The following is a 12,551-nucleotide window of genomic DNA, read 5'->3' on the forward strand; positions in this document are numbered from 1 at the left end:
AGGAAGCAATTGCTTGGGAAAAAGAGATGGCTCTTAAGAACATGTGTGTGTTGGTGAGGAATACCCAACGTTCAGATAATCGTTTTGAGATGGTTTGCGAGAGGAGTGGGCAATACAAGAAGAAGGATATCCATAAGAGAAAGGGTTATGTATATCCAAAGAAGACTAATAGGGTATACAAAACTCATACGAAGAAGGATAATTGCCACTTTAAGCTAGTATTATATTTAAGAGACAAAGAAAAGGAATGGGATTGTACGGTGTGGTTTGGACGTCATAACCACCGGGATCCGAAAGATTTTGTTGGTCACTCCCTAGTTGCGAAGCTAAAACCTCATGAATTCGAGGATGTAAAGATAATGACCAAAGCATGTATCAAACTAAGAGTGATTCTCAGAGGCTTCAAGGAAAAGGATGATCAGAACATTTCTTCTCTAAGTACAATTGATAGTGCACAAACAACCATTAGAAGGGTGGAATGGGAAGGGAGGACCGTTATGCAAGAATTTGAGAAGATAGTTTGGGATCACAACTACACGTGTATCATTAAAAGAGGACCGGACAACAAACTTCTTCAAATATTCATTGCGCATCCTTTGCTTTCACAATTGGCTCATACATGTTGTGGTGTTCTTATGATGGATTGCACCAACAAGACAAACAAACACAACATGCCGTTATTCAACATCGTGGGGCAAACATCGGACAAGGTATCATTTACATTGGCTTGGTGTTTAATGGAAAACGAGAGGGATTACAATTACCATTGGGCATTACTACAATTGAAATTATTGTTCCTGGAAAATCAATTTCTGAGGGTCATCATAACCGATCAAGATGACGCACTAATGAAATGTTATATCCGACGTATTTCTGGATGCACAAAATTTCCTATGTACGTATCACATACGTCAAAATGTGGCAAAACATTGTCATGCTTTGTCTGAACCCTCTAAGGCGGATATTAAGAAGAGAATGGTTTCTCAACTAGAGGAAGATGTTCGCAAGAAGAAACTATCACCCGGAGAAGAAGAAGATGAAAGAGGAAAGATTAAAGAGCGAGTGGACAAAGAACGCAATGAAAATCGTAAAAAGTGGTTGGAATTTCTAAAGTATTGGGAGAAAGTTTATTGGTCTTTTGCCTAGGATATATATGAAAAGAGATTGAACATGTATAACGAAGTGTATCCAAGTGCCGTCTCATATTGTCGGGATAAATTGTTGGATAAGTTAAAGGAAAAATTTGTGCGTGCATGGACAAATTGGTATAGACACCACAGGAAAGAAGCAACTAGTATAGGGGAGTCCGCTCATGGGATATTTAAAGATCTCATCCAGTCCGGCCAAGGAAACGTGGTTATGGTTACCGAGGCATTTGAACAATACTTTAAGGATGTTATCGATAGGATCAAGAAGGATTTTGAGAAAAGCTTGATGGAAAGCATGACATCACATTTTCGATATGGTAAATTTCTCCAAGGAATAGAATTCAACGTCTCGCAATGGGAAATAAAACATATGATTAAACAAATGGAAATGGAGATAAACTACGGCAAACCGGGTGATGTGTGTATTTGTCCCGACATGTCTTCGTTGGGGCTTCCGTGTCGTCATATTCTTGCGAAGTATGAAGAAGTGATACCTATTGAGGTTATTGATCCGTTTTGGAAGAAACTATCTTTCGACCCTTCCCATACGGAAGCGCCCGGACAATCACCACGGGATACAAACGAAGCAAAGGAATTCTATGAATCTTACTCACGTGGCAACTTGGCTATCCGACAAGTATTTTTGAGCCAACTAAGGCTAATTACACGCCCGTGGATAACAGAAAGTGAAGAGACAACAAAGGGAGATCCGCCTGGTAGACCACAAACTAAAACGACTAGTAAAAAACAAAAGAAAGAATTGAAAGCAATGAGTCAACGCGAATGTGAGAACGAGGCAAGTAAGAAACGAGACCCAACTGGATGTGAGCTTTCGGAATCAAGGTTCGCGGAAGCTCCGGTTCCAAAGAAAGGGGATAGGCTGAGGAAGGAACCGCCATCAAGTCAAAAACAAATGGGGAATTCTGTATCTACACCACAAGTCGATAAAGTGCCGGTTCCAAAGAAAAGGGGTAGGCCGAAGAAGTTACCTCTATCAAGTCAAGAACAAATGACGGATTCCGTATCAACACCACAAGCCGATGAAGTGCCGGTTCCAAAGAAAATGGGTAGGCCGACGAAGGTACCCGCATCGATTGAACAAGAAAAAGAAGCCGAGGAAGCGGATGCCATGCCTAGAGTCGATGTAGCGGAGGTTACAAAGAAAAGGAGTAGGCCTAGGAAGGTACCAACAATGATTGAACAAGGAGAGCATTCCGAAGTCACACCCATAGTTGAAAGGGCGGCTAAGCATATCAAAAATGAAAGGCCGAATAAGGAACCTACATTAAGTCAAGTACATCAAGCTGAAAATTCTGAAGTAACGCCAAAGATAAGTGATAGCAAAGGTAAGCGACCAATTCCTAGTTATCAACAACACGATGGTGAAGTAGTCCCTTTTAAAAGCGAAGGGGTAGGCCAAGGAAGTACGGACTCCCAACACATACCGAAGACATTGTAAGTCTAGAGATTGCAGAGGATGGAATGGATATAATTAAGCTAAAAATTGGTAATATGAAGATGTATAAGGATTCCAAAACATGTAAGACTTATATACATTATCATACCAAAATATAGGGTTATGTAGACCAACTTCCCGATTTTATTCGCGAGTATATTGTATATACGGATGATGTCGATAGAGATGGAAATTGTGGCTATCATGCCGTGACCGAACAATTAGGAATATTTGAGACGACGGATAGTAAAGGGATGACACCATGACGATACGCTAGAAAGAGGATGGCCGAGAAACTTATGAAAAAGAAGAGTTGTTACAAACAATTGGTAGATGATGACGAAGGGTTTGATAGTTTGCATGCTCGGGTGTTAGGGCCATAGAACGAGATGAAATTCCTTCCTAATAAATATTGGATGAAAATGCCGGTTTGTGGGAATCTTGTGGCGGATACATTTAACTGTGTTGTTCATTATTTTTCCCCCACTCAACAAACAACTTATACGCCAAAGTGGCAAAAGTGCGAAGGATCTCTTAAGAAGAGAAGAGTTGTCTTGGCGTTAGTGAACGGGAATCATTTCATTATTCTGAATCTCAAGGAAAATTATCCATCGCCACTAGTTTATCCGTTGACTAAAAACAAGGATATAGTCCCCAATCACTCGGAGGAATGGATGAAATTGTATGAGGAGAACCACCAATTGTGGAATGCGTTGAATCTATCAATTAACCCGGAGAAGGGAGAAATTCCTATTCATAAATTAGAAAGTGATGAAGAGTAATTTGGAAATGTTTGATTCATTGCTATGCAACCTTTTGTTTTTTTGGAAGTTTGAATTGTAATCATTAAACCATATGTTATGACATTCCGGCATGATTTAGTTCAAACTTTACAATGCCGGGAAATGATCCCGGCTTAGAAAGTCTTTTTTGTTTTATGCCGGAAAAGCACCATAAGTACACAAAGTTATCAGGTTTAGTGCCGGTGTTGAAATTAACTTCCTAATAATGCCGGAATTCTACATAGATCACTTATGTGTGAGGAAAAGAAAGAGTACCGGCATTGTCGACAAAGCGTATCAATGCCAGAATTCTAAATTCCTTTGGTCCGGAAAAGAAATCAGTATACCGGCATTGTTCTTACAATTTCGACCATGCCGGTTCTGAAAAAAAAAACATAAAAATTGCAATATTTGACATAGATTTACCAATATAATATGTTCTAAGGCAAAAAAAAATGAAATCAACATCTCCAAAGTTTAGCAAGACACACAAAATAACATAAGCAAAGGCTAGATTGTTTAACAAACCATACATAAAGTTAAGATGTTCCAAACCGAAAACAAATGAAACAAAGATGTTCAAAGTTTAGCAAGACATACAAAAAACATAAACCGACAGTACATTGTTCAAAGACATAACTAATGCTATCAAAGAAACATTAACAAACATCTTAGATCCCTCGGTCCTTGGTTTCTTGTGAACCCTCTTCTTCGTTTCCTTCCACAAGTCTTTTGCATCTGGATCTTCAACTTTTTCTTTCTTTTCCTCGACTGTCTTCATTTCTGCCGGGGTCAGCACCTCTCCTTCCTTGTTCTTGCATTTAAAGCAGTTTCCCAATTTTCTTAGCCGCGAACGTTGTTGTCATATTATTCTATTAGTATGTTCACTTTTATAACTTTATAGATATAATTCTAATAATAGGAAGAGAACAAGAATTACGTACCACCAACGTGAGGGTCTTTAGAAGTACGGGTACAGTAAGTTTTTCAGCAGTTGTGGAGGGAGGTTCTGCTTGTGGAGGCACTGTTTCGGTGGCCGGGCGTACAATACAAGGATGGGAGTACCTCAAATGACCTCTGATGAAGCTTGGTTCCGACTCGTAACCGTTTACCGCCAATCCCCAACCAACCCTATCCATCAGTAGTTCTTGTTCTTCCCTTTCATTCCAATATACAAGTAGAGGGGTTGGTTTGTAAATTACCAGTGTATGTTGTTCATCTGATAGACATTGAGGAAAGTCATGAGAGAATTTGGCATCAGATTTACCTTTAAGTTTTTTTTGTTTGTACCCAAGTTGGCGCATCACACGGCGAGGGTTATGCATAACGAATCCTTTTGGATGAAACAATTGTCCGTTGTAAAATGCTACATTGTCATGCCTTGCAAAGTGAACTCCTCTTTCGTTCTTATATGGGTCAAACACTACATATTCGACAGTGATAGAGTCCAAAGCCTCTCTCATGGCGAGTAACCGAGTTCTATTATTGGGCTTTGGTTTATTGTCCAAAAAGTATTTCTTAGCAACAGGAATGTGTGGTGCCAAACCATACATTGACGACTCCAAATATTTGTACTCCTTGAACAATGTTGGGAAGTATTTATAAGCCCACACCTACACCAATGAAAGATCGTTCCAATGAAATGTATAAGAAAATAACTAATTGGAAAAAAAAATAACTAGTTCACATTACCTGTAATACAGTGAAATTACCATTAAATTGATAGGCTGTCTCCTTAGAAGATCTCCGCATCTCCGCTAATAAATGTGCCAAGAAAGCAGTGCCCCATGAATACTCATGAACCTCCTCCAAGGGATCCAAGTATTGTAAGTGGTTCATATGCACCTTGTTACCATTAGAGTCAGGGAATATTGCGATCCCCAAGAGGAACAACATATAAGCAGAAATAGTATGCTGAATTTGTTCGGCATTCAATTCCTTGCCCAACATATGCCCAAACAACTCTCTGAGCTTGACGACTTTAATAGTCTTTGTCATGGTGTTCTTTGACACGTACATATTTGCCTTTGTCGTTTCCTCGTCCCAACCAAACAACTTTTTAGTCAGCTCATAGATCTTGGACCATTCTAGGATCTTACCATCATCTTCTTTGTTAATGTCTTTTCCAAGGATCTGTAGACCTAATATTCTTTAGACATCTTCAGGGATAATGGTCATCTCGCCAAAAGGAAAATGCATGGTATCAGTTGAAGCAAAAAACCTCTCCAAGAAGCAATTCTCCGTCACTTGACCAGTGACCACATAATTTTCTACCGCGGATACAACCCAGATGCTCTTACTGCCGCTTGAACATCCCCACACTCTCCTTCCAAATCCCATGTATCCATTTGTTGATGGAGGCAAACACGGAAGGCTTTCTTGTGGTCCTATCCAAACACACCAAAAAAACTTCAATTCATGGGATGTCATATATAAACAATATAATAAGAAGATGCAAATGTCTTACATAAGTTGAATAAATCCAACGAGCCCAAGAGTCCTTGTAGTCAAATAAGAGTTTCGGATCTCTCGGATGACCCCAGTGTTTGCCATCATTGCGTTCTGGAATCATGCCATATGTTTTTGGGAGGTGCTTTGGTGGGTCCTTTTCCTTTTTCTCACCGGATTCAACTTTAGGTTGTCCTAAGCCATGTGAGGATGATCCACCTGCTGGATCAGGAGGTACAAATCTCTCCCACTGAGCATCGTCATCGCTGCTTGTGTCTGTCTCCGGGGGAATCTCCCGAATCATGACCTTACACGTTCCGGATCATCTCGACTACGTCGAGGCCGAGAAGACTTAGGATTTCCTTCATTAACAGCTTTTCCCTTTCCTTTATTCGTTTTTGCAGCTATGGACCTACGTACAAATGAGATTTAACAAAATGAGAAAATTAGAACCGGCATGGCCGATAAACATAACGATACTGTCGGAAAATGTTCCGACATTGTAATATGAAAGGATGTTATGCCAGTTTTCAGGTACCGGCATTGTATGTAAATAAAATCCTATGCCGGTAATATGTGAATTGTCTACAGAGATTTAACAAAATAAGGTGATCAAAACCGGCATGGATAGTGAACATTACGATACTACCAGTAGAGGTGACGGCGTTGAAATTTATAAGGTTTGTATGCCGGTATTCTTATAACTTACATACAATAAAAGGGGGATACAGGACATATAAACCGACATTGTATTCAAATTTAATAGTACGCCGAAACTAAATTCGAATTTCAATTCACTAAATTCAATTTCAAATTCACTAAATTGCAAATTACAAATTACCTTTTACCTAGTACAAACAATAAACATGCAAGTTTCAATTTGTGTTTTTTATATTATGAAATAAACCCTAAGAATACTTCAATAAACATAGACGTCACTTACCTCATCATCTCTGTTATTTCCTCTTCCTCATCTTGTTCAATAGATGCTACTGATTTTGATTTACCACCAGGATTAGGTTTTGGTTTTTCAGGAGGTTTGCAAGGACCCATTATTTTTTGGGTTTGAAGAATTTAATGAATTTGGTTCAGAGGATGAAACCAAATAATAGAGTTTAGTGGTTTTGGAAATTCTTTTGGAATTGCGAAGTGAAAACAAAGAAATTGAAAGATGGAACCGTTTCCATTCTATAACCGTCAATTTTATGTAATAATGGAGTTTGTAACCGTCACATAAATGGAATGAGGGAGTTTGTAAGGTTTCGATGGGGGATAATTGGTGCGAAAGTTACAATGGAGAAGAATAAGGAGTTAGAATTAATTGTCGAGCTTTGATAAGTGGAATTGAGGGGTTTGTAACTGCCACATAAATTGGGTTTGTAACAGTCATAATTCCGGCATGGAAATATGGTACAATTCTATGCCGGCATTATGACAATAAGTTTAAATTGTGTCTACAATACCAGCACTTATAACGGTATAGTATTTGGTTCTTTTTCAATGTCGGCACTGGAAATAACTTAAGGAAAAAAACAACATTAACCACATAATCTTAAGGAAATAAATAACATTAACCCAAACAGACCCTCATACTAATCTCAAGGAAATAAAATTAGAAACATTAACCGCATAAACAACGTTACACATGAAATAAAAGATCTTAAGCTAATTGCAACTAACATCATTTCTTGGGACGAGATTCAAGAAACAAAGCAGCTTCGAAATGGCTAAAAGGCTCTTTTCTCCACTCGGTATATGTGTCCTGAGCTTGATATATATTCCCTGTGAATCTTGCGAGAAATTTGCGACATAATTTTATGAGGGAATTTGTGCGATTCTCTACAAACACATCCCCGTAATCCATTTTGCGTTTCTTGTACTTACTGTCCACAAACTTCGGCATATAAGGACCATCCTCAACAAGACCCCAAAAAAGGTTTGAAGGGCGGTGATCTTCCGGGAGATCCGATACTATGTAGTAATTTTTAATCCATTGGGTTTCTTCCTCAACATACGCTTCTATCTTCGCTTGTTTTACACATTCGTATATCTCTTTATTTTCTTTGCGATATTTTGCTTCTATTGCTGCCTCTTCTTCTACTCTTTTCCTTCTAAGTATCTCTTCTTCCATTGCGGAAAGTGACTTGGTGGTTTGCTCCTTCCTTCTAAGTTTTTCTAGTATCATGGGAATTGATTTGATGGTGGATGATGATTGATTCCCTATCGGAGTGGATAATTTCTTTTCATATAAAAATTCTCTGTAATCGGTAGTTGGTGATTGATTTTCCATCATAGAAATGTGTTGGAGCTCACCTATTTTTTTTTTAGGTATCAACTGCAATAGGTGTATCCACTTTAAATAGATGAGGACACAACGACTCTTTTCCACTTTATTATTCCGGCATCGTCAGTAACTTAGATTCCACGCCGGAAATGGTATTTACTAGTTTATGGTTTAAAAAAAATAGCCGTTATGCATTGAACGTTCAATTCCGGCATTTAAAGGAAGATGTTCGACCATGCCGGTAGTCGATACCGGCACAGTAATGTATATAAATTCAAAGCCGGGACATGGTTTATTGCACACAGAATTTTGACACCAAATTCCGGCATAAAATAATATATAGTTTCTATGCCGGAGATATAACAGTATTGAATTATGTTAACGATGTAAGCCAGAACTATAATTTATTTCAAATGTAATCCTTGTCGCAGGAAGCAGGTATGCACTTAGCACGTGCATCAAGCCTTTAAATCACTTGGTGACCCAAGTGGACGAGTTTAGTCTCGTGAGGGTTACATAGAGATGTACCCACAAAACCTTACCAAAAACTACCCTAAAAACGTAACCAAATACCACTAAACCTATCAACCTTCTTAGAAAGAATCTGTCTCCGATTCACCCAGCTGGTGATACTCCGTGGCTTTGCGTACAATGTGGTTCACGTTGGCATCAAACATGAATGCTTCTCCCTTTTCCTGTAAGTAACGCATTTTCACGGCTTCATGCTACAAAAACAACACAAAAACTTAGTTTGTTACATAAAATTCGAAAAAAAGTGGATTCTGTCGAATTAATCATAAAGATAGTTACAAGTTGTCGATGGGACAATCTATTGCGGGTAGCGTACTCGATCCGGTGTTTCATTTTTAGATACTCAACCACCGCATTTAGGATAATGTCGTGTCGTTACTCGATTTGTAGAGCAGTTCTTCCATTCGGGTTACCGTAATCGTGAATAAATTTTTTAAAAATCTTCAACCACATGGAATCCCGCGTGCTGTTATCTATAGTTGAAGGACGAGTTTCGGCGTACCATGCTTGGGTGATTGCTAAATCTTCCTCGGAGTCGAACGATGCCATTTTTTGTATGTTGGATTAGGTACTATACTTAGCTATTGTAGATGATTATTCTAGGGTTTAGGGTTTCTAAGTTAAGAGGCTCAAGGAGATATATAAGAACACACGAGTTTTGGGCTTTTGGGTCCAAGTATTAGCTCTCCTTATATAGAGAAAAACCTCAACGACTAGTTTTTTTGAAATCACCCAAACTCCGACATAGAAGTAAATGTGACATAGGATGCCGGCCTCCAGTACCGGTATAGTTTGCCGTTAGATGTTAATGCCGTAACTAGTGAATTTCTTCACAACGAAATATGAAACAATTACCGGCATGGTTGAACAACATGATTTAGCTCCGGTACAATATACCGGCATTGAATATATTATTGCGACTATGCCGGTATTTGTTAATTTCAAAAAAAAAAAACGGCTAGTTTTTTGAAAAATAAGACCGTTGGAGATTCATTTCTATATAATACCCCCATTCCTTTAGAAAAATCAACACAAAGCACCCACCAAATAACAAAAATCCTTCTCTCAAGAAATAGATCAATCAAGCACGGTTGAAGTTCACAAGCGATGGGAGATTCATCAACAAGCTCTATTTGCAAAGTAAGTAGATTGAACATTACTAACAATATATGGACAGTTAAAATATTCAATATTATGACGCATAACTAATATAATCTTCTCTTACAGAATCATCATTGCAGGTGTCAAATTTGCAAGTCACCTTCTCATCTAGCCATGGACTGTCTTTTTATATATTCAAAGTGTAGAAGCTGTGATGGGACACGCCGGTTTTGGATTGCAAAAACTGATATGCTGAAAATGGAAGAATGTTTCTAATTAAGGTGTTTGAATTACCCAAAGTGCGATGAGTTTCAGTGGTTTGACAAAGCTGTTGAACTAGCAGAATCAAGAGAAAACCACAAGGGACAATGCAAGCCTACCGATGGGTGTGATGGGTGTTATATGAAGGGAAAGGAATATGTTGAAAGAGAAGAAAAACCAATGAAGATGGTCCTTTACACCCCTCTTCCGGACGATGTCTTCGAAGAGATTCGCAAAAGGCTCAAAGGTTCCGCAATTGTTGAAAAGGGATGGCTTACTAAATAGGAGATCATCTTAAACCAAAAGTGCTCCATTACCATGTTTTAGTATGTTTTAATTTAAAGTTTGAAATCTAATGTAATAGATTATCTAGGAATGAAATAAATAGAGCATTCGTAACCTATTCATAAACAATACCGACATAGTATATTTATCAAACTACAATGCCGGAATTATGCAAAACTATGCGAGAGTCAGAAAATCAGAATTCCGACGTAGATTCAATAATTTTTTTAATGCCGGAACTACCCATGATCTACACAGAAACTTGGTCATTTTCATCCATTGTGCCCGAAATAGTTTTGGAGTAAATTGTTCCGTGCCGGTACAAATGGCGGCATAAAATTTAAATTGATTTTTATGCCGGAACCAATAGCGGTGCTGTGGAACTTAAACATTTGAATGTCGACGCTTCTCGTGTAAAGAAAACTTACAAAGACAACCTTTTACTAGAAATCTGAACATGTTCAACATAAACCAAACAACTGAATCGTGCTTAAATGTTCCTCATCAAAGTATCATAAACCAAAAGTAAACCAAACAAATAAAGAGTTCGACCAAAAACACAACTATAGAGTTCAACAATGTTAGAAATTGTTCAAAACATAACAACCACCATCCAAATAACGAAACACAACTATAGAGTTCATCACTTGGTCTTTTGCTTCTTGGAAACAGGCACCTTCCTTATTTCCCCAAACAAAGTTCTTTCACTTGGGTCTTCAATTTTATCAATCTTTTCCACGACTTCCTTCATTTCTTCAAGGGATATCACCTCTCCTTCCTCTTACTTGCAACCTAACATCTTCTTCAGCTTTCCAAGCCGAGGCCGCTAGTTTCATACATACAACACATAATTAGTATATATATGCTAATATAAAATTATGTGTACATTAAACGTGTAAGCAATTAACAATAATTACTAGCAATCCAAAGGTCTTATTAAGTTGGGTCATCGTAGGTGGTGCCTCTATAGGAGTTGGAACGAGAGGTTTTTTTTGGGGTGAAACTTCGACGTCTTCCGGGCGCACGACAAAAGGATATGACCATTCCAAGTAATTACCAATGGAGGCGGGATCGGCTTCATCACCATTGATCGCAAGCTCCGAATTACTAATATCTACCAAACGACGCGGTTCTCTATCCCTCCAATGTGTTGGTTCTGGAATTGGATCATACTCTACCCTCAACCTTGTGGAACTTGTTATGGACACAGAAAGGTCAAGATGATACCTTTCAGTAGAGGCTGTCATGAAGGAGGTTAATTGTTTGTATCCAAGTTTCCGCATCACACTTCGAGGATCATCCATGACGTATCCCTTTGGGTGGAGCAAACGCCCATTGTAAAATGCAACGTTATAAAACCTCAAATATTGGCGGTTTTCTCTAGACTCCTTGTAAGGGTCGAACACAACATCTTTGGTAGTCATCGCGTCTAGAGCTAATCTCATTTTTATCAGTCGATGATCGTTACCGGGCTTTGGATGGCTGTTGAACTCGTACTCTTGGCTCCTAGGGGTCATCAACGGGATTAAACTTCAAGAAGGGGTTGTCCTTGAACAATGTCGGGAATTGTTCATAAGCCCACACCTATACAAATGTGAAATGATACATATAAAAATTAGTAAATTTTGTTTCTAAGTTCATGAAAAGGGTACATGTGAACAATATAACTAAGAACATAAGTTTAAAAACAAAATTACCTGGATTAGAGTGAAATTCCCGAAAAATTGGTTTGTAACCGCCTTAGAGGCCCTTCTCATCTCCGTCATCAAATGTGACATTACCACGGTGCCCCAAGAATAGCTAAAGACCTCTTCCAACGGATCCAAGTATTGAAGGTAGTTTGCACTAACCTTGTTGCCATTAGTGTCAAGGAATACCCTAGTGCCCAAGATGAATAACAGGTACGCAGCAGCTGTATAACGAATCTGTGCGGGGTCCCATCCATCCTTCAAACTTCTTTCCTTTGAGTTTTGAAACTTCTCCTTAAGCAGGGTCAGCTTGATGGTCTTTGTCCTACTAATCTTAGATACATAGAAGCTTTCCACAAAAGTTTTGTAGTCCCAACCAAGCAACTTTTTAATAAGCTCGTGCAACTTTGTCCATTCTAGCTCAAAAGAATGATTATCTCCTTCTGCAATTTATTTGACGGTAACACTCAAGCCTAGAATGTTCTGAGCATCATCAGGTATCAAGGTCATCTCGCCAAACGGGAAGTGCATGGTATCTGATTCACCATGATATCTTTCGACGAAGCA

This window comes from Papaver somniferum, chromosome 8, assembly GCF_003573695.1.
Source record: "Papaver somniferum cultivar HN1 chromosome 8, ASM357369v1, whole genome shotgun sequence".
NCBI classification, from domain to species: Eukaryota; Viridiplantae; Streptophyta; class Magnoliopsida; order Ranunculales; family Papaveraceae; genus Papaver; species Papaver somniferum.